This window comes from Papaver somniferum, chromosome 6 (genome assembly GCF_003573695.1).
Source record: "Papaver somniferum cultivar HN1 chromosome 6, ASM357369v1, whole genome shotgun sequence".
Classification (NCBI taxonomy): Eukaryota; Viridiplantae; Streptophyta; class Magnoliopsida; order Ranunculales; family Papaveraceae; genus Papaver; species Papaver somniferum.
This window is the reverse complement of record NC_039363.1, coordinates 121101099-121123779: the sequence shown is the minus strand read 5'-3', so window position 1 is coordinate 121123779 and position 22681 is coordinate 121101099. Positions and strand designations below refer to the sequence as shown.

At 39.3% G+C, this 22681-nt stretch overlaps 1 long non-coding RNA gene across 1 annotated transcript; it reads right to left on the bottom strand.

Annotated features, from left to right (window-relative positions):
* Positions 1-13104: 13104 nt before the first annotated feature.
* LOC113286106 lies at positions 13105-15229 on the bottom strand. The gene is made up of 2 exons (XR_003329110.1): positions 15065-15229; positions 13105-13453 (listed from the first exon to the last, which is right to left on the bottom strand). It is a non-coding gene; the product is annotated as an uncharacterized LOC113286106 (long non-coding RNA).
* Positions 15230-22681: the final 7452 nt, after the last annotated feature.

Below are 22681 nucleotides of genomic sequence, written 5' to 3'. Positions count from 1 at the left end.
ATAAAGGGTCGTCATCTTGTCATTTGTAGAATGACGACCCTAAAAGTCGTCACCTTATTGTACAGGTTAACGACTTATTTGCCTGAAACTCTGATTTTCGTCCCTAGGATAGAGTCGTCATGGTGTGTTTTAGCATAACAACGACCCTTTTTTGCAAACCGACGACTCATCATAAACCCTAACGACTCTACATTGACATATATACACCATTCTGTTCAGTTTTCACCCTGAGTCGTTACTGTATATATATCTAACATGACGACTCTAACCGAAGTTATTGCAAATTTTGAAAATCAACGGTAAGTTTGACTAGTACGAGCAGTTATTACATAATTGGGAAAAAGGTAACCGTTTTTTTTTAAAGTAGTCGTTGGGTATTTTTTTCCTATAAAAGGAGACCTATCCCTTTCAAAGTTATTCACTCATCACTTTCAATCTTCCCAAATCAGGCACCCATTTCAAACACTAAAAATGGCTCAAACTCCGTTAAATAATCAAGAAGATGTTGCTATTGTTAAAGCACACATCACGGTCACGAAGCACGACTTTGAAAGAGCGTATTGGGTCGCCAGTAACCACGACCAAACTAGAGATCCATACCTTAATATTGATCAAACATCCAATGCTTGGTGAAACATGTATTTAAGGTTATTTAAGCACTAAACGGAAATCGTTATAGAAGGACGCTCCAACAGATAAGGGAAAGGTATGATTATTTATATAATGAATGCGTATTGCTGAGAGACGAATCGAAATCTCGGGCTGACGCTCTTCCCAACGAACTTCGAATGGATAAAGTAAGTTTTTGGATCAATTGGTCGTTCATCAAAAATTATTTCTTTGGTTATTTTTATTCAACAACACTAACTTATAAAAAAAATTGTTTTTCCAGTACTCTTTGGGTCGCAGCCAATACGAATTAAAGTACGGCCATGAGTTTTTGCACGAGGACTGCTATCGTCTCTTGAGGGAAAGTGAATGGCAATTCGACGCATATGATTAAACTCGTTTAGGTGTTCAAGCGCAATGTAGTGAACTATTTTATGTGTTTTCCTTCTATTATATTTCATAGTACATGTATGTTTTTTTCGGATTCAATAAAATGCATGAGTTCAAATATTGATTCAGTAAATATAATTCCCAAAATGGGTCGTCAGGGTTTGTAAATATATGAGTGACGACTCTATAGATTGTTTGAAATTGTTGGTATGAGTCGTCACTTTTGGAGAAAGACAGATTAATGACTCTAAATGTTATTTAACACATAGACTTTCTGATAGTAGAGTCATCAGCCAATTACCATAACATATGACGACTCTATGTATCTGCAAGCATCATCACTTGGTTAATTTGACAAGTAACGACCCACTTAGCAGTTAATGTGAATTTTGAATTCACCAAATATGGTTGAGTCGACAAACGGAAAAAAATTCAAAAACTTGGTAGTTGGGTCGTTAAATTCTATAAATAGGGACCCATATCTCACATCTTCCTCACCCAAACCATAATTCTCAACCTTCTCTTCCCCTTCTCATTTATTTATCATCCAAGAGGAAAAAGAAGAAGAAACACCATGGATACTCTCTACACTTCCAAACATTGTGAGAGCTTGGTTGACAGTCACAAACCACTTTGAAGATCTAGGAAAAGACATTGATCAAACATCGGATTCTTGGTGGAACCGCGCGTGTATTCATCGTTTTTGTGGCGTTAGATGGAAATTGTAACTCAAGGTCTTTGAAACTCGTCAAGGAATGGTTCGAGGAGATATTCTTCGAATGTCAAGCTTTCAAAAGAGAAATCAAGGCCGTAATGGAAGCCTTACCCAATATGTTGGGTGCTATAAGAGTAAGTATTTAAACAAAAGTAAAACTTATCGAAATCTTTGAACAATACTAACTAAGTTTTTGTTTTGTGTTTTCAGTTAGGGAAGGCGTATGCCCGATACGAGGTGCTTCGTGGAAAAAAGTTTGAGTTCGATGATTGCTACCTCATCTTGGAAGGCACTTCCTATAATTACGCCATTTAAGGTTAAGTGTAAAAGTGCACCGTTATTATCTAACGAAATCCAAAGGGGTGAAACCAATTTCAAAGTTTGGAAAATGAACTGAATTAGTGGTATACCACCACCTCTCAATGAATCCATAAGATAATTGTTGATCACTTCTCTTCATTCTTATTTCAAAATATATAGCAAGCCCGAACCTTTGAAGAACATACCTAGAATTTGGATTCTTTACCACAAGATCATGGAATTCTTCAAGTTGTTCTCAATTACTTCTAAAAGTCATGTCATGGAATTTTTCAGTTGGGTTTATATTTTTAGCAATATGTTTCTCTTCCCAATCCTTTCCACTCAAATGCATATAATCATCCATAATCTATCTAGAATCATCAAATAAAAGTAATATAGTCACAAAACACAATCAAATTGATTACATAATATAAACTAAACATGTTAAATCATGGAAATTACATGATCTCATCGAAAATTCACACAATACACTCTTGAAACTATGTTCATCATCTAAACCCTAAATTTTATGTCAAAATCATCATAATTGGGTTCAACTTGATTATCATTGATCAAGCAATCAACTATTATGTAAACAATCAACAATCATATCATGTAAACCCTAAGTTTTTGTCAAATCATGGAAAAAATTCAAATTACAAGGAAAATACAAATCAACTAACCTTTCTTTGGATTCTCAATCAAATTGAGAAATTGATGTATGCTTAGCTTCCATATCAACCAACGAAAAAATCTTTTGAAGAAATTTCTTTGATTTGATTCATTGAGAGAGAAATCAAAAAGGGAAAAAACTAGGTTTTTTTCTTTTCTTTTAGAGAATAATAAGAAGAAGAGAGTAGAGTGACTTGGGATAAGAGAGTGCCCGTGGGTTTTCTGTAATGATATTTTCAAAAGCATTAATCTTAATACCGTTAAGCGCTATTCATATTAGCGTTTGACCAATGACATGGTCAAGCGCTATTCATAGTAGCGTTCTCTTGACGTTGTTCTAATTAGCGTAAAACACTATTTTGAATACCGTTTTTACGGTTTCACCACTACACTTGTGTTAGAGCATTGCTCGGTCGAACTCACAAGTGTTTATATCTCAAGCTTGTTATAAAATTTAGTTGTCAAAACTATATCTTGATTTCTAGTCTACAATTAGTTAAGTCTCGGACTAGGATATAAACGTAGTTGAGAAACAGAGGATCGTAGTAGTCATCATTTCGTTCTACTATTTGAAGGAGAAGATCAACCGGAGCTTTTGGAGAACTTCATCAACAAAAGGTAAGTGAAGACTAAACCACCTATATCTCAAGTTATATTCACTTTCTATCATCTGAGACGATATTGCATAACTAATTAGACTAGTATCCAATGGAAAGAATTTCGAGTCAAGTTTATCTTGATAATTTTTCGAAATATAATGACTAAGCTTAATGAACATTTTTTTCATACTTCATGAATTTCGGCTAAGGACAATTTATTATTCGGAATCAAAATTATGATTCGGAAATAGCATGGAACAGTGATATGTGTTATTGATGTTATTCAGGAATATTTCGAATCGATTTAGAGAAATATAGAACTACTATTGATTCAGATACAAGATGGTGGTATCAGTTTTAGTGGGAAAACTGTTATAAGTCTGAACATGTATTACATGTATTCGTACAAGTAACGGAGTAGCTATATACATATCGACTTACAGATTAGTGGTAAACATATTCTTATGTATACCATATAAAAATCTGTGTGACTCGTGTACCAATCGATATACATACTCGTATGCAAACCATTCTTGAATTATGGTTACGGAACCGAGGGTGAATATCCAAACCGGTATGCAAGCTAAAACAGTTTTGTGTTTCTGAACTCGGTAGCATTTCCAAATCGGTATGCAAACCGATTCAGTTTTATGAACTCCGGAACCGACGATAGTCTTTGAGTTTTCAAACCGGTACGAAAACCTTAAAAGTTTTGTGAACTCTGAGACTTAGGTTTGGTGGAAAGTTTGTGAACTGGTACGCAAACCTAAAAGGTTCTGTGAACTATGGAACTCGGTTTGGGTTTAAAGTTTCCAAACAGGTATGCGTATTGTGGCTGAACCGACTCACGAGCTACTATGTATTTGTACTCGTACATCTACTAATCATGTAGATTATATTTTCAAGTGTGTTTAAATTATTTCTTCGATATAATTAATATTTTATTAATTATCTATAAACACTAGACTTAATTGATCATATGTTTGTGACTCCAAATTAATGTCTTATGTTAGAGCACTGCTCGGTCGAACTTACAAGCGTTGCTATCTCAAGCTTGTTTGTCAAGTTTAGGTGATCAAAACTATAAGTCTTGATTTCTAGTCTACTTACAACTATGTCTCGAATTAGGATAGATTGTGTAGTTGAGCTTTAGACTTAACAGCGATCATCGATTGATGACGAAGATCTGCTGAGGAGAGCTTGGAGGAACTTCATCAAAAAAAGGTATATGGAGACCAAAACTTATCTATCACTCAGAAGTCTATTCTATTCTATCTTCTAATGAGACTAAGTCGTATAGTTATATAGACTTTTAATTATACACATTTGATATTTCGAGTTGAGTTTAACTCGCTTATATCTTTCTCGAAATATGTGTTGGAAAGCTTTTTGATTTAACTACGTTCATTATTATTCTTGACGAGTTTTGTTGGAAACAATTTGTTTGTTGGAAACTAAACAATGAGTCAAAACATGATCATGTGAAAATTGCCTTGAAACATCTTACATGATTTGTGTGAGACATTAATTTGATGTAGACTCAGAATATTATGTATTGATCATTCGATCACTTGAAAATTACTTATAAGCTAATATTTTGTGTAAGACAGTTATTGTCATCTTCTAAGGATGTTTCAGTGATTGAAATGGGAGTTTAGAACAAATAACCATTGTATGGATATATCACAGTATTCGTTGTAGTATGATTCAGGTCGGGGAACCAAGTTTGCGTGCAAGTATGCGAACGGTTTTACCTGAGTTAGGTCCGGAACGACAGTATGCATACCCGTTTCCGAACTCTCAGAGGTGACCAAAGTCTGGAACTTAAGTTTGCGTACCCGTTTGCAAACTAAGTTGGTTTAAGTTCTAAAATCGGTTAAGTATGATTTCATACTCATGAACAAATACATTTATATATTAAGGAATGCAATCTTTGCAAACCGTGGCTAAATGTTCATGAATTGATTCTTTTGAATCAATCCGATTTTGTTTCAATTGCATCTTGTACACTTGTATGAGAATATAAACAATTGAACAACTCTATGAGTAACACAATTAGATTCATTTGATCTATAAGTGTTAGGTGAATGTGGTTAATACAAAAGTGTTCATATGGCTAACTTCGGTTAACTATTGTTGAGCCAACTCGATATACACGTTTAGGTATGGTTACCCATATCTATATGAAGTATATTTCATTTGTGTGTAACAAGCTAAGACCATCTAACGGTGGAGAGATATTTATTTGGTTTTAATCAAACTTAGCTTGAATCTTAAATCAGGTTTTCATCTAACGGTGAATATTGATTTCTTTGTTTCAAAGCTATCAAACCCTGATTTGAAGACTATATAAGGGAGAACTCTAGCAACTGGAAAACCTAACCTCCCCTGTGTGATACTAGTTGCGCAGTAGAGTCGATTCTCCTTTAACCTAGGTTTTTCCTAAAACCATTATAGGTTAACGACTTAAAGACTTCATTGGGATTCTGAAGCCAGACCCAATTATTTTCTCTGTAGTTGTGTGTTTTGATCTTACTTGTTCTATCGTATTGAGTATTATCTTCTCTAAGATTTGCTCGAGATTTATCTCTGATAGGTAAGATATAAATATTAATCACAAAGATCGTCGTCTCATTCTTTGTGATTCCATAATAACTTGTTCTTCGGGAATATAAGACCGGATTATCAATTGGTTCTTGTTCACCTTGATTTATCAAAAGAAGGAACAAAATATTTGTAGGTATTTCTGTGGGGGATAGATTTATCTATAAGAATAGAGTTTTCTGTGGGAGAAGATTTTCTTATAAAGTCTTCGACTTTGGGTCGTATCAATTCTTAGTTGTGGGTGAGATCATCTAAGGGAATCAAGTGCGTAGAGTCCTTCTGGGATTCAGAAACGTAAGGAACGCGACTGTACCTTAATCGGTGTGAGATTTGGTTAGAGATCAACTACATTCCAATCCGAAGTTAACTTGTAGCAGGATAGTGTCTGTAGCGGCTTAATACAATGTGGTGTTCAAATCTTGACTAGGTCCCGGGGTTTTCTGCATTTGCGGTTTCCTCGTTAACAAAACTTCTGGTGTCTGTGTTATTTCTTTTCCGCATTATATTTGTTTATATAATTAAAATATCACAGGTTATGCGTAGTTCAATCAATTGGTAAATCCATCCTTTGGTTGTTGATTGAAATTGATTGACACTTGAACATTGGTCTTTGGTACCATTCAAGTTGTTTCTCATAATAATCAGGCTCACGGATTCCTATATGTTTGATTTGTTGATTACATTGAGAAACAGAGATATAACTCTTGGATATATTTCCCTGATTGAGTCAGCCTGTCTAGTTGATTCTCTTAGAATTATATTGGAGTTAGTCCATACAGATTTCCAAACGAAATATCGGTTGTGGTTGTTAGACACCCGCTTTTTCAATTGGTATCATAGCATGCAAACACGTTAAAGACCTCATAAGTCTGTGTTTGTAGCAATCTGACTCTATGGACAGAAGCATTATCTCTATAAACGTAGTGTCAGTCTTCGATGGCTCAATTACTTATGGTGGAAAATTTCTATGTGTGCCTTTATTCAAGCACGTGATTTTCAATCATGGGTTTATGTTGTTAATGACTATAATCTTACAATGGTTACAGTAGACAGTGTATTTGTTGCAAAGGATATTGGTAGGTATGAGCCTGACGAGATTCTCGTTGCAAAGCAAAATTCTGACGGCTTAAATGCTATCATACATGCCATTACCCAGATCTTCAGAACCATGTGACTACGTGCACTCGGTCTAAAGATGCTTGGGATATCTTAGAAACCGTATTTAAAGGTGTTGATGGTGGTTTTTAGCTTATAGTTAAAATCGTAAAACCTTAGTCAAACAGTGACGTCACACTTGAGTAGTAATGTCGCCACTAGCACATTTATTGAACCATTCGACATGTCTGCGTAAAATTACCGGGGTATCTTTTTTATGCATATGCCATGCTCCACGGCAGAGCCCTCGGTACTGACTGGCATCATCTCTGCACATGCCAGCCACACCACCGTGCCAATGGCATGCCATGCCAGCCACATCTCCGCGCCAAAGGCATGCCAACCATGCCAGCCGCACCACCGTGCTAATGGCATGCCATGACAGCCACATCTCCGCACCAAAGGCATGCCAACCATGCCATCCGCACAACCGTGCCAATGGCATGCCATGCCGGCCACATCTCCGCGCCAAAGGCATGCCAACCATGCCAACCGCACCATCGTTCCAATGGCATGCCATGCCAGCCACATCTCCGCGTCAAAGGCATTCCAACCATGCCAGCCGCACCATCGTGCCAATGGCATGCCATGCCAGCCATATCTCCGCGCCAAAGGCATGCCAACCATGCCAGGCGCACTATAACATGGCCCAACAGTTAAGCTCCACAGTGGCGCATTACTGAGTTTGTAACCTGGTAGACGGAACTGCACAATCCGACGATGTAGCGCCAACATGACTGAGACAAGAAAGGTTACTTGGCACATGCAACAACTATGAGATAGTGTTACATATCCTTATTCAGAGTTATCCCATTTCAAGGAAGGAATAAAGGATGAGATGCAAAGTCATGGAATGACTTTGGCATGGTCCTAAGCTTTGGAAAAGGCTTGGACTATGCATGTGCATCAACAGCGAGGCCAAACACGCCATTGATGATTATTGCTCGCCAAATGAGATGCAAGTGATGCATATGAAGCATGAAGCTGAACTAAGCAAGTCAAGACTCAAGTGGATGGTATTTGGATGATGGCATCCAAATTAAATAAGTATTCAGCTAGGATGGATGTTGCACATTCCTTGCCAGATACTTGGCAGACATGAAAGTGGCATGTTGCATTACCATTACCAAATACTTGGCAGAGACCAAGAGGGAGTGAAGCGTAATCATTGTTGAAGGCTTGGCAGAAGTACAAGTTGAGTTGCACGAGCATGCCAAACATTGGCATGTCCGAAGTTGCACGTTGCGATGTTGCGAGACTTGAGTTCAAGTGATAGATATGAGTGTGTGTGCGTCACACGCATGCCAAAGTGGAGGAGAAAGTAAAAGACGGTTGCAAAGGAGTTTTGTAACTGAGTTTGGCGTGTCCTAACCGTCCAAGACAAGTGTGGCGCGTTTCTGAGTGCCAGCACTAAAGATAGCAGTTAAAAACTAAGCTGTGGCGGTTAGGGAACTGCCCATGGACAGATGGTTGTTCATGGGGCGTGCAACAGAGTTGCATACGTATTGGCCCTAGTTCTTGGCATTATAAATAGCCATAGAACCCCTTTTAAACGAGTTGTTCAATAGTTCGAGTTTTGAGAAACCACATTTGCAGTAGAGAGTGATTGTTGTGTTAGGCTTAGAGAATAAGCTTGTAAGTCCATTGGTTGGAAGATTTTGTATCTTCCCCTTAAGCTAATAAAAGTGAATTTGTCGGCTTATACGTTTGGCTTTGGTTTACTGTTGATTTGATAATACTCCCCCAACTCTGTGAAGCATAAACATGGCAGGAACCTCTTTGTAGTATGGGCTACATTGTTTGGTAGAGAAAATCTAAGTAAGTCTTTCGTTGCATACTCAAGGTAAGTTTGCTTTTTGCATTGGTGCAAACTTATAAGGCTGAAATATGAGTGGGTGATAAGAGATCACTGAACCACTGTATTGCAAGGTTATACCTTCGCGAAAAATTGCTTGGAGCGTTTGGAGGTGTGACAATTCGGGTATCAGAGCACAAATTGCTCTGTTTTGGCTTTGTTTTGGAAGATTTTCTCTGTTTTGCTCGAGTTTTAGTTGCTGAAAATTGTTAGATCGTAATGGATGGTAAGAAGAGTTCGATGGATGCCTTAACTGATAGGGTAGCGGACTTGGAAGACATGATTGGCGAAGAGGTGCGCCATCCTTATGATGCACGGTAATGACTCGCATCCAAGCGTTGGACAAGCATGTTGCTGATATGTTCGTGGAAAGCCAGAGTGCAACTAAGAAGCATGATGATTTGGAAGGCCAAATCAATGTTGTTAAGATCATGTTCGCAGGTGCCTTGAAAGAGCTTACTGATGAGTTAAGCGTCTTGAGGAATATGGTGAGTGTAATTGGTTCGGATCAAGCTATTGCGGGTGGAAGTGGCAGTGACTTTACGAAGATTAAAGTCCCATAACCTAAGGCGTTTTCTGGCGCAATAGATGCGAAAGAATTGGAGAATTTCATGTGGGACATGGACCAATACTTCAAGGCCGCCAAAACCCCGGAAGAACAAAAGATTACTCTCGTTAGCATGTACCTGGAAGGTGATGCAAAATTATGGTGGAGAACTAGAACTGATGATGACCTTACTGCTGGTCGTCCAGGCATCGTGACATGGGACCAAGCAATGCTACTTGGATATCTAGAGAGATCTTGCGTAAGCTGAGGCATACCGGTACACCACGGGAATACGTCAAAGAGTTTTCGTCTCTGATGCTAGACATTCGCAACATGTCTGAGGAAGACAAGTTGTTCAATTTTACATCTGGTTTGCAGCCGTGGGCTCAGGCTGAAGTGAGAAGGCAGGGTGCCAAAGACCTACCTTCAGCCATTGCAATCGTGGACATCCTTGCTGATTTTAGGTCAGTTAATACCTCAATTGATGCTAATATAAAGGGAAAGGACAAGAAAAACCAGAAGTGTAAGGACAAGGATAAGAAAAGTTCTGAGGCCAAGGAGAAAAGCTATCAAAGGGATGATAGTTTGGCTGCGAAGAACAAGGCTGGTGGTTGTTTCTTATGCAAGGGTCCTCATCTTGCGCGTGATTTTCCAAAGAAAGAAAAATTGTCCGCAATCGTCACTGAGTGTAGTGGTGAAAAAGAAGAAGCTGATCAAGTGGAGCATGTTAATCATATTCAACTATGCAACATAGTGGCACAAACGGCAGCAGTATAGCATGGGCTGAGTAGCGCTGGCTTGGTTTATGTGAACGTTGGCATACACAACCATCGTCTCTGGGGCATGATACAGGTGCGTCGTACACTATGATGAGTTTGTCGATGGCAGAGTACTTGGGTTTGGAAGTATATCAAGCTGGTCACTGCATGAAGACAGTGAACGATATAGCTAAGCCAATCAAGGGGATGGTTGTGGCAAATGTTGAAGTTGGAGAATGGCGTGGCCAAATCAGCGTAATGGTGATGCATCTGAATGACTTTGAGATGATCTTGGGTAACAACTTTTTCAAAGAAGTAGAGGAAACAATGATGCATCACCTTGGTGGGATTTTCATACAATGTTCAAGTGCACCTTGTTTCGTGAAGGGTGTAAGGAAAGTTAGTCCGGTTGACATAAAGTGTGACAAAGGAAAGGCAAGTGAGTTTGCTCTTGTCCGCTCGTTCGAAGAAAGCTTAGCTGAGATTCACATGGAATTTGGATATCCTATGGATCTTAGCATCCCTTATTCACCGTGATTGGCGCATGTATGAAGCAGGGGTATTGCATTGATGTTTGCAAGTGCTTGAACCTGCAAGGTTGCTGAAGTGTGGATACTTTGGCATGATTTCTGTTTGCTGGTTCTATTTGAAGTTTTAGTTGGGTGTTGCTGATCTTATGGTCTTTGAAGATAACACACTTTTGTTGGTGTATTTTCTTTGGTAATGTATTTGCTTTCAGTAAGGCCGGGTGTTGTCCAGTGGTGTAAATGGGAAGGGTCCCTATGTTTCTTGTGTAAGGCTAGTGTAATGAATGAAGAAGGTGTTTAAGAAAAAACCTTGTCTCTTTTTGCTTAATTTAAAGCTAGTTCATTGGAGAAGCACTACAAGTATACTTAGCCAAAGTATGCAACAAGAAACGTTGAAAGCAAAACCAAGCAAGAAGTAAAGTTGGTGGCATAGGCAAGTTTGTTGTTGGGAGAGTTACGTAGAAGTGCGACTGTAATTGGCAACGATAGAATTGAGTAACGCAGCAAGAATGAAGATGTAAGTCCATCAAGCATATGAGTTAGGAGTAACTCATAGTTAGGAAAGGCATGATGTTGTTTTTACGCTACATTAAAGCGTAGAAGTTTGAAAGAACAGGTGAGACCTTGTTAGTTTCAAAGGTGCGTGAAGAGGAACCTGGTCTAAAGAGACGGTATGATGTCACGGGTATCCTAAGTCATGGCTAAAGTCATGCATTTCAGTCGAGTTTGCACTAGGGTGTTGCAAGGTGATTGAAGAATACTTAACTTATAGTAAGCCCTGTTGAAATTGCAAAGGTGCAATGTCAGTCGTAATTGAAGGCAAATAAGCTAAGTTATGCATATCAGGGTGATATGTTAGCTATTTGGCGTGTACACTTAGGCACGAAATGGCTTGAAAGAAAAATTTGTGTGTTGTTGCAAGGTGCATGGCAACAGATTGCAAGTAGCATTTGGGTGTTGAGATGTGAATGAAGTAGAGATTGAAGCATAGTCTACGATGCGACAATGATGCTGGAATTCATAGGCTCAATAGCAAAGCAAACAAACTAAGTGGCGGCATAAAGTACTAGGCAGAAAAGTTTTGGCAAGGTTGAAGGCCAAACCAAGTTGCTGATTTCTGAGAGTGGCTCAGATGCGTACAAGGCCAAGGAAAGTTCAGTAGAGGTTGAACTGATGTTGTGTTCAACGAGGACGTTGAACAGATTGGGTGGGGGAGGTCTATAACATGGCCCAACAGTTAATCGCCATAGTGGCGCATTACGAAGTTTGTAACCTGGCAGATGGAGCTGCACAATCCGACGATGTAGCGCCAACATGGATGAGACAAGAAAGGTTACTTGGCACATGCAACAACTATGAGATAGTGTTGCATATCCTTATTCAGAGTTAGCCCATCTCAAGGAAGGAATAAAGGATGAGACGAAAAGTCATGGAATGACTTTGGCATGATCCTAAGCTTTGGCCATGGCTTGGACTATGCATGTGCATCAATGGCGAGGCCAAACACGCCATTGATGATTATTGCTCGCCAAATGAGATGCAAGTGATGCATATGAAACATGAAGCTGAACTAAGCAAGTCAAGACTCAAGTGTTATGGTATTTGGATGATGGCATCCAAATTAACTAAGTATGTAGCTAGGATGGATGTTGCACATTCCTTGCCAGATACTTGGCAGACATGCAAGTGGCATGTTGCATTACCATTGCCAAATACTTGGCAGAGACCAAGAGGGAGTGAAGCGTAATCATTGTTAAAGGCTTGGCAGAAGTACAAGTTGAGTTGCACAAGCATGCCAAACATTGGCATGTCCGAAGTTGCACGTTGCGAGACTTGAGTTCAAGTGCCAGATGCGAGTGTGTGTGCATCACACGCATGCCAAAGTGGAAGAGCAAGTTAGAGACTGTAACGGACGAGAAATTTCCTTCTAATGAGTTGGTTTTCAACCCAGTTAGCAAGGCAAAATCTTCCGGTACGTTACTCAAAAACTAAACAAAAATGTACGTTTATTTCCAAATCCAGTAATAATGAGTGCCAAGGCCAACAAGAAAAATGAAAACGAATAAAAAAATTTAAAATGAAAATCTCTTATCGTGGCTCTGACTAAATGAATTAAGAGGTTAATGTACTTTTTGTTTAAGCAGCACTTTACAAATAAGTAACTATAAAAGAACAAGGTCTCGAAACGTACACTAAAATGTTGACGAAACCATTTAGTCTATAATAGCAAAAGTTCATATAGTTGAAATGAGTCAAATACAACAAGAGTTAATCAAATGAATCTCACCCGCTAGTGGGAAGACTAAAAAAAGATTTTCAAGCACTTGTCAAAAACCAAGACATCACAAACACATTTTAACATTGATCAACATGTATAAAGTTGAGAACTAGAACATATGAAACTTTAATCTAAAGACATTAATAGATGTACATGAGATGGTTAGCTCATACAATAGAGGAAAATGTACATGTGCTTGTACTGCATTAAAGACGAAAGTGAAGGAATTTCTTAAACAGTCTACACATAGGAAAACCCCAGAATGAGTTTGCTGACAGTCTTGTACACAAGAAAATATAATCAAAAGCATTGGTCAAGCCAGAAAATTAAACCACCCAGATAACCCCGTGATATACATATTCGATAAGCAAAGTTACCAAGTTTTGCTTAAGCTACTAGCCGTAAGTTCTTCCTAAGCTTACATCCTTAACCTCTCTCCAAAATCTGTTGGGGGGGAAAACAAAACAAAAACGGGGTGAGCGAATGCCCAGTAGGAGTTTTATCCGTGAAACATAATGCCTGCGAGAAACATAATTGGATAGACAAGAGCAGCAACTAAAATAATGTACAAAATGTAAAGCTTTAAACAATCAGTCAATAAGTAAGATTCAATGCCGCAAATAAAGATAAGTTACTCTACTATTCCTTTGGCAAACGTCATTGTCAGGGTAGTCCGATACCAGCCACCGTTATCAAACAAACGGTCTTCCGGGTTGCCATCCGTAGATGGGGTGCCAATTAAGGCCTGACGGTCCTACAGTAGAGTCATCTAGCTTCCAAATCAAATCCATTATCGTTAAGGAAACTTCCAGAAACCAAGTTATGAAAATCTCGTAAATCCATAACTGAAATCTTACTTAAACACAAACATTGGCGGCATTCACGTTATTAGTAAAATAAAATCCTCACCATGAAACCATTCTCGCAGGTAGCTTCAAAACAGAACTCAATGGTTGATAAGCATGTGAACCCATAAGAATAGTAGACCATGGAGATGTAACATTAACAAATTTAGGCATAAATTTGATGAAGAGCCAAAAGACAGCAAGATAACACAAATGGTTGAAAGTTGAAATTCACCAAGATACGCATCACGAAAGGTGACAAATGAAACTAAAAATCAGTAGCAAAGTTCTTAGTACATTTTCATTTTCTTTACTTTTAAATTGTTGAAATCAAGAAATAAAGTTGACTAAGCTACATGGCAGTTTTAAGACTGTCTGTAGACAATTTTCCTTTTCAAAGCAATCATATCAAAAATGAGACCCATTGGAAGCCAATAAAGTTAAATCAATACCTTCATGTGATCAGAGTGCAATGATTTATGATAGCCAAAAAAATTTAAGTAAACAGAGTGAATAGAGAAAACACCGTATCTCATTCGAACTCATTTTTGCAATAGGAAGCATTTCTAAGACATTGCAAAGGGTCAGGTGTTTGTTAAAACATGATAAAATCCCTAAACAATGACTTGCATAATAATCGCAGTATGCCATCCAAAGTGGGTTGTTCAAAAAGTTTCAAAGAATCATGCTGGTGATGCAATATAATGTGAATTATTATCTTGTAACATTTTGAACTTTAGGGTAGTGAAAAGAGTAAAATGAGAAACATTTATGAAGCAATTTCAATCTTCTTTTGGCTATCAATGGGATTTCAAATGCAAAGATCATTTTGTCATTTTAGCAAACAGGTAGTAGGCAAGTTTAAAGTTTAAGACAAGAATTAGATTTGTGATGAGAAAACGGAACTTCAAATGACTAAAAAAAATATCTTTACTCTTCATCAAATCATTTATACCATCAAAATCATACACAGTTCAATATGTATAGGTCAAACACAAAAATTCCATAATTCCAAACCAAATCTCTTATCATGCAAAATTATCAAAAACATGGATAACTTGAAGAAATTAAGTTTGTAAACAAAATATATCGAATCAATGGTTAACAAAACATCTCCAATAAACATTAACTTAGGTTAAAACATATATGCAGTAACAACAGAAGTAAGAAGAGAAAACATCCAGTGAAAAGGATTGAAGGAAACCCCTACCTGCGTGATAGTGTTAACTTGAAATCCAATCCCATTAATGGCCGTGTAGAAGCGTTAAAGACGAGAAATTAGTGATGGTTAGAGAGGAACAGTGGTGGTTTCATTTCTATTTTTAAAAAAAAATGTCGGAAACAACAAGAGGAAAGATGAGTTTTGTTTCTGTGAATTTAGTTTACAACGAAAAGAACCAAAATACCCCTTTGCTGCACATATTTGTCAAGCGGCAAGCATGCTCAAATCCAGTAGCATCTACTAAATTTCCACCTTAGTACTACTAAGGGATAACCTCTTTATTTAAAAACACACATACTGGTTTCAGGGCACTACTCACCAAGACTATAAGCATATGATACTAGGATTATACACCCCCCATTGCACAATGCTAGCGCTTCCCACCCAAATGGGTTAGACTCGGGCTCAGCGCAGCCCAAAGGAAAAATATTCGTGTTGTTACAGAGACGGTTGCAAAGGAGTTTTGTAACTGAGTTTGGCGTGTCCTAACCGCCCAAGACAAGTGTGGCGCGTTTCTGAGTGCCAGCACTAAAGATAGCAGTTAAAAAGTAAGTTGTGGCGGTTAGGGAACTGCCCATGGACAGATGGTTGTTCATGGGGCGTGTAACAGAGTTGCATACGGATTGGCCCTGATTCTTGGCATTATAAATAGCCAGAGAACCCCTTTTAAACGAGTTGTTCAATAGTTCGAGTATTGAGGAACCACATTTGCAGTAGAGAGTAATTGTTGCGTTAGGTTTAGAGAATAAGCTTGTAAGTCCATTGGTTGGACGATTTTGTATCTTCCCCTTAAGCTAATAAAAGTGAATTTGTTGGCTTATACGTTTGGCTTTGGTTTACTGTTGATTTGATAATACTCCCCTAACTCTGTGAAGCATAAACATGGCAGGAACCTCTTTGTAGTATGGGCTACTGTAAGGACCCTCAAGCACGTCAACGCTATTAGACTAGTCAAGAGACGATTTGGCCGCTAATAACTCGATTAGTTTAACAATGACGTTAATTAATAGAAATTAATTTAACAACGATTTAGTTACGAAACTAGTACCGTTGTTTAGATTTCGGAAAGTTACGCGGAATGGACTGCTCGAGCGTGTCATTCGGATACCGTACGAAGAAGATATCACCGTAATTATGAGAAGGGAAAAATAGGCATTTGGTAGTTTAGCCGACATGGGCTCCCCATATCATTTTGTAGAGTACCTCTATCAGTTGCCCTTGGCTTTATTAGAACTGATCGAGCAGATAAGCTCATTCAACATTTTTATTTCTCTTTCTTCCTTCTCTTCTTCTCTTCTGTTTTTCCTTTCTTTCTCTCGTTCCTCTATTCGATCTCTGTAGAAGTTAAGGTGTTGATTTCGGGATTGAGTTAGAGAGAGTTTGATTCATGAAACTGATCTTATATTGAATGAGGTGATGTGGTTTTGATTCAGGAAGGATAAAGATTAGAGATTGTTAGGGTTCTGAAGTTAGGGTTTTCTGAAGGATGAAGTTGATGGAGATTTCGTGGAATTGATTAGCGTATTGGGTTCCTGATTGATGAAGATTGAATGGGTTGACGTTTAATTGTAGTTTTGAAGATGAGTCAGTGATGAATCAAGAGTTAGGGTTTTATAAGAAGTTCGAAGAAGAGCCAGAAGATGAAGTTGTTGGTTAGAGGATTGAATTAGAAGATGGGTTTGCTTAGTTTGAATTGATGTTGTGTGGTTGTTTCGATGAAGAATCAGTGAATTAAAGAATTGGGTGGATTCTGAATCGAGATAAGGTGTTTAATTAGATCAAGCCAAAGAAGAGGTTAATTCAGTTGCTTCATAACTTGGTCTTGAGGTAATTTTTCTTATCAGTAAACCTAGCAAAGTTATTTGGTTCGTGTATTGAAGTTGTGTGGTCTTTAATGTATTCATAGTTAAGTTAGATAAATGGAGTATTTGCTGGAGATGAAACTGTTTAGATGTTGATGTTGTTTTGAATTGAAACTGAATATAACTTAATTGGTAGATGTCTCAATTGGGTTACAAGAATACTTGAGTTGGATTATTAGAGGAACTGAGAAAGAATGATTCTATAGGAATTATAGGCTAAGTCAGTGGTGTTGGTGATTTGAGATGCCGGATGTATGGGTGATGAGATTTCAGTAGTGAATGATTGTTGTAGAATGTTGGTGAACATTGTAGGTACTGGTGATGTCGAACTGTGTATATCAATTACAGGTATTGGTGTTAGTTTGTGATATGATGAAGTTGGAATTATAACTGGTGTTTTTTTATATGAATTGTTACATGTGTTGTAGAGTTTTGGTGTTGCAGATGGACCTATAATTGGAGATGGTATAGAACAGTGTTTGTAATATGAAGTTGTGGTTAGTATAGAGCTGAGACTGAGTTGGATTGTGCTGGTACTGAAATACATGGAATATAGTTGAGGAGTGTTAACTGAAGTTGAAGGTGGTAATGTAATGGTTGTGGTCTGCTGGGTTGCTTGTTTTGAGATTGGTTTGCGATTGGGAATGAGGGTTAGATGCAGTTGTTGAGTGGATCTTAGGTGAAAGCTTGTTGCTGCAATTGCAGGTAGGATATAGTTTTGTTTGTAATTGAATTGTTGAATTCTATTTGAATGAATGCAATGTTTAGTAATTGTATAACTTATGTTCTTGAGTATTAGGCCTGTTAGTCATCCTAGTCAGACTATCTGACTGATTATGTTCTTAGCTGACTTAGATCATCTGACTGAGTTGAATCAGTCTAACCCTGAGTTGGCTCACTGATTCCCTATTTGACTCAGTGGACCTTGACCGAGTTATCCTTTGACCGTGGACTGGACGTTGACCTTTGACTGACGTTGACTGTTAGCTGACATGTGACTGTCAGTTTGCCTGTTAGAGACCGTTAATTGACCCTAGTGGACCAGGCCTTGTGTAATGAGATTTCTTACTGGACTTGGGCTTAGGGTTAGTTTTACTAGTTTGATGTTTTGAACCTATGTAGTGCGAATTAGCATTTGGCTCCTTCTACAAAGTTGTAGATGTTCACGAGACTTAACTAATGGATTATATAATCAACCTAATTCAATTAGTAAATCATAGTTATGTCAAAGATAGAGAATGAAAAGGTGTAGAGTCACAAAAGGACTTAGAACTACTAGATAGACTTGTATGATTCTTGTGTGAGCCTTTGTGGCTAGATTCTTAGAGTTCTTGTTTGATTAACAGTTACCTATTAACAACGATCGATTCAAAGGATGAACCAGTGGATTGTGGATCTCGAGGTAGGCGAGGCTTGTAATCAAAAGAGGTGGGAATCGATAAAGAACTCTCTTGTATTCATTATTGTTTTACAAATCAATCTTTGTGTTGTGAAATTCATGCATATCTTTGTGTTCTCTGTGTGGTATGAGATGTGTGCCGAAACAATATCAGTATTCTATGGCTAGGGCGATACACCGCAATATTACACGGCTAGGGCGATAGACCGTAATATTATTATTCCTTTATATATATTCAGTATTCTATGGCTAGAGCGATACATTGTAGTATTACCTATTCGGTGTGGAATTGGCATCAATATTACTCTTCCTTATGTGCGGCAACACACATCTCATACATGGATGTTTACTGTTATTTATGGATGTCTATGAAGAAGTTTCTACTTTGTTTTTTACTATCTTTCCGTGTATTAACGACTTTCGATAAAACCTGCATTGTCTTCGAATCATATTAATGTTTACTTGAAAGCTAGTTGTTATTCCTACGGGGCACCCCTTTTAGGGATGATGTGCTCACCCATTCCCACTTTCAGTTTCAGAGACAGATCAGGGTTGCGCAGTGGAAGCTTTGTGGCGTTGAGTCTTCTGCTATGTTTATTATGTTGTATATTTTATTTGCAAACCAAATAACAATTGTATATGTATCATTTGAGAGGAATTATTATTTATATATTTCTGAGCGGGGCTAGTTTTTGGGGTTAAGCTTTGTAGCAGATTCTTAATTGAATGTTTAAGTAAATGATTTAGATTTTTAGTGCCTCTTATTTAGTTAATCTCTTGGATTAGTCAGCTGCTAGCTTTGGAGGCGCTACAGCTACATTGTTTGGTAGATAAAATCTAAGTAAATCTTTCATTGCATACTCAAGGTGAGTTGGATGTTTGCATTGGTGCAAACTTATAAGGCTGAAATACGAGTGGGTGATAAGAGATCATTGAACAACTATATTGCCGGGTTATACCTTCGCGAAAAATTGCTTGGAGCGTTTGGAGGTGTGACACGCACCCCAGTGCCAATGGTATGCCATGCCAGCCACGTCTCCGTGCCAAAGGCATGCCAACCATGCCATCCGCACCATCGTGCCAATGGCATGCCATGCCAGCCACATCTCTGCGCCAAAGGCATGCCAGCCGCACCATCGTGCCAATGACATGCCATGCCAGCCACATCTTCGCGCGAAAGGAATGCCAACCATGCCGGCTGCACCATAGTGCCAATAGCATTCCATGCCAGCCACACCTCCACACCAAATCCATGTTGGCCATGCCTCCATGCCGTTTGCCGCAAAATGGAGGGTTGCAACAATCAACGACCACCCTTCCTCCTGAGGTTCAGATCTCAGCCGTACAAACTTGCCACCAAACGACTTGTGGCAATATCTTGGCTACGGTGCCAACTCTTGGCCACGATGCCAAAACCTTAATTTGGTCATGGTGCCAAAGCCCTAATTTGGCCACAGCCATGCCTCTGTGCCACTTGCTTCCAAACGGAAGGTTGCAACAATCAACGACTATCCTTCCTCCTGATAAAGATCTCAGCCGTACAAACTTGCCACCAAACGACTTGTAGCAACATTTAGCTACGCTGCCAACTCTTTGGCCACGACACACAGTTAACTATGCCAATTATTTGGTCACGACACCAAACCCTAATCATCCACGCCAAGAGCATGCGCAAGCCATGCCAACACCATGGCCACGCCACTGGATACCAGCGGAAGATGACCACAATCAACGGCTAACCTTCCTCTCAAGATGCAAAATCTCGGCCGTCGAAGGTCACCACCGAATCGGCGAGACTCTTAATCTTAACTTTCCAAACAATATGCTACACGTTTTCCACGAAAACACTCGAGACATCAAAACATGTCACAAACTGGGGGATGCTCATCAGGGTATTGGTCTGGCGGTTTACAGCGTGTGGCGTACACTACGCCCGTTACAAGAAAGTGTCAAAAGAGTGAGGCGGTTAGTAAATACAAGAAGTAATGGTGAAACGTTTCCTTCATTATGGAAACATAAATTCCAGGCATTACCCGTTACCGCTTTCTTCCATTTACTCAACCGTTTCCACTTCTTACGAGACCAGGGTACGTTTCATTGCGACTTGTATAAATAGGTCTCACTTATTTCCACCAAAAAACAAGTTTTGGTCAGGAGAATACAACACTCATAAATCACTTGTTAGCTTCCCAATCTGCTAGCGTTTCACTTTCTGATACAAGTCGTCAAACAACTACTCTTCCAGAATCAACTATCCTGGTCTCAACACTCTCTTCGCTTCCCTCCCTAAGACCAACCTTTCTCCTTCACTTTGTGATCGAAGCAAGTCTGGAACGTACATTTCTTGGTTTAGGCCGCATTTGTACAGATTGATCTCTCGAATCAAAGTACTCCTTGCAGTACATTGTTTAGGGTTTAAACTCGTTTCTCACCCACACACGAAACTACCGAAATCAGCAGAAACCGTTTTCACCCTCAAACAATTGACGACCACAGTGGGAGATTAATCTGTCGGTTACAATATCAGTTCCCGATTTCCGATTTCATCTTTTCAACCCAGATATCGAGATGATAGAAACCGACTAGTCGCCGGCTCGGTTATCAAACGGCTCTGGAACGACTGGGGACTTAGGAATGATTGGGGACTTTTCACAGTCACGGACGCCGCCCACAAAAAACTCATATTTACATCCGGGAGATCCATTTTGTTGGGAGACTCTAAAAAACAAGTAAGTCTCGTCAGACGAGTTGCATGTTCTATTACCTAGAATTTTCACATAGATATTAGAAACCGACAGCCATGCTATCCCCATGTTTCATCCCATACTTTCTACTGACAACACAACATTCACAACTCCATGACTCTCCTGGGGTATTTTTGCCACTTATAGTCATAAAAAAAACAACACTATTCTAAAAAACAATTCGTTCCAAAAGAATAATCCAAAACCCCCATTGGAGACAATTATCTATCAATTCAAATCGAACCATGAACTAGGCGCTCTGTTTTCCTTTCAAAAGAAAAAGCCTAAATAAAGAAGTTCAGAAGACAGGAGTGCATTCAAGAAAAACCATCTAGTAATGGCTTGATCTTCTTGGAGAAATCCTCCTTCGTGCTTTCGAGAGCCGCCCACTTCAACTTCAGCTCCTTAGACAACCTTTTGATCTCCGCCTCCTGTTGTGCGACCTCATCCGCGGAAGGGCCTTCAGCCGCCGTGGTATGCAACTTTTCGATCTCAAAGAAACCTTCAACAAACCAGGGAACGTTGAACCCGTGGTCTACGCACACATCACGATGGAACTTCCAGCTTGAGACCACGTCCTCAGAAACGGTATGGCCAGTCACTTTGCACATATCGTCAATCGAAGATAAGGCTTTATCCACACACTTGACCAGCGCAAACCGACTAGTAACCTTTTTGGTTGTGGAGATGTGTTCATACCTTTCCCATATCTTGGTATATAACGTCTTGTATTTGGCTGGCACGCTGAAGTCGCCGATCAGTACGTGATCTGGATAAGGAACTAAGTATGGATGAGCGAAAGCGGCACCCGCAACTGAATCAGTAACTGGCAAGGGATTCCTAACTACAATTGCGCTAGCGGTCGCTGGAGCACTCTCCGCTACTTGATCCGCAACAACATCTTCATCTTGATTGACCTCCATTTCCGGGTCGACAGGCGCAGCTGCCACGGTTGGAGACAAAGCTGTATGTCCACGGTTTTCCGCCTCGGGGTAATCTTCAGGAGCGGGTTCTCCCTCCGATATCACGGTTTAGATATTTAAAAAAAAAAAAAAAAAAAAAGAAGAAGAAGAATGCGTGAAGACTCACTGATCCACTTTCAGACCGACTAGATGAAGACTCGGCGCTGCTGTTGAAGAGCTATTTTCATCATCACTAGATTCCAAGCTTTCCTCCTTTTCGAGATCCTCTTCACCACAAGAAGGCTCAGCATTGCCACCCTATACCGCGAGAGCCGCCGTTCTCTGAGGCTCGGCATTGTCACCCTCTGTCGCGAGAGCCGTCATTCTCTGAGGCTCGGCATTGCCACCCTATGCTACGAGAGCCGCCGTTTTCTGACTACGTGCAAGCTGGGCAAAGGCTTTCACACCCTATTTAAGGAATAAGGAAATATTTTCAATAACGAAAGAATTGTGCAATCCGACTGAGTGGGCAAGAAAAAGAATACATACCCGAATGTTGGAAGAACTGAAGGTCACGGGAGCCGTCGGATCCGACTGAAAGCTACATGCACGATTTTTCGACCTTCGCTCCTTCTCTTGGGGACTGTCTGTGTCCGTGTTAGGATATTTCCGTTTGGGCAAGGAGGGATCCCTTAACA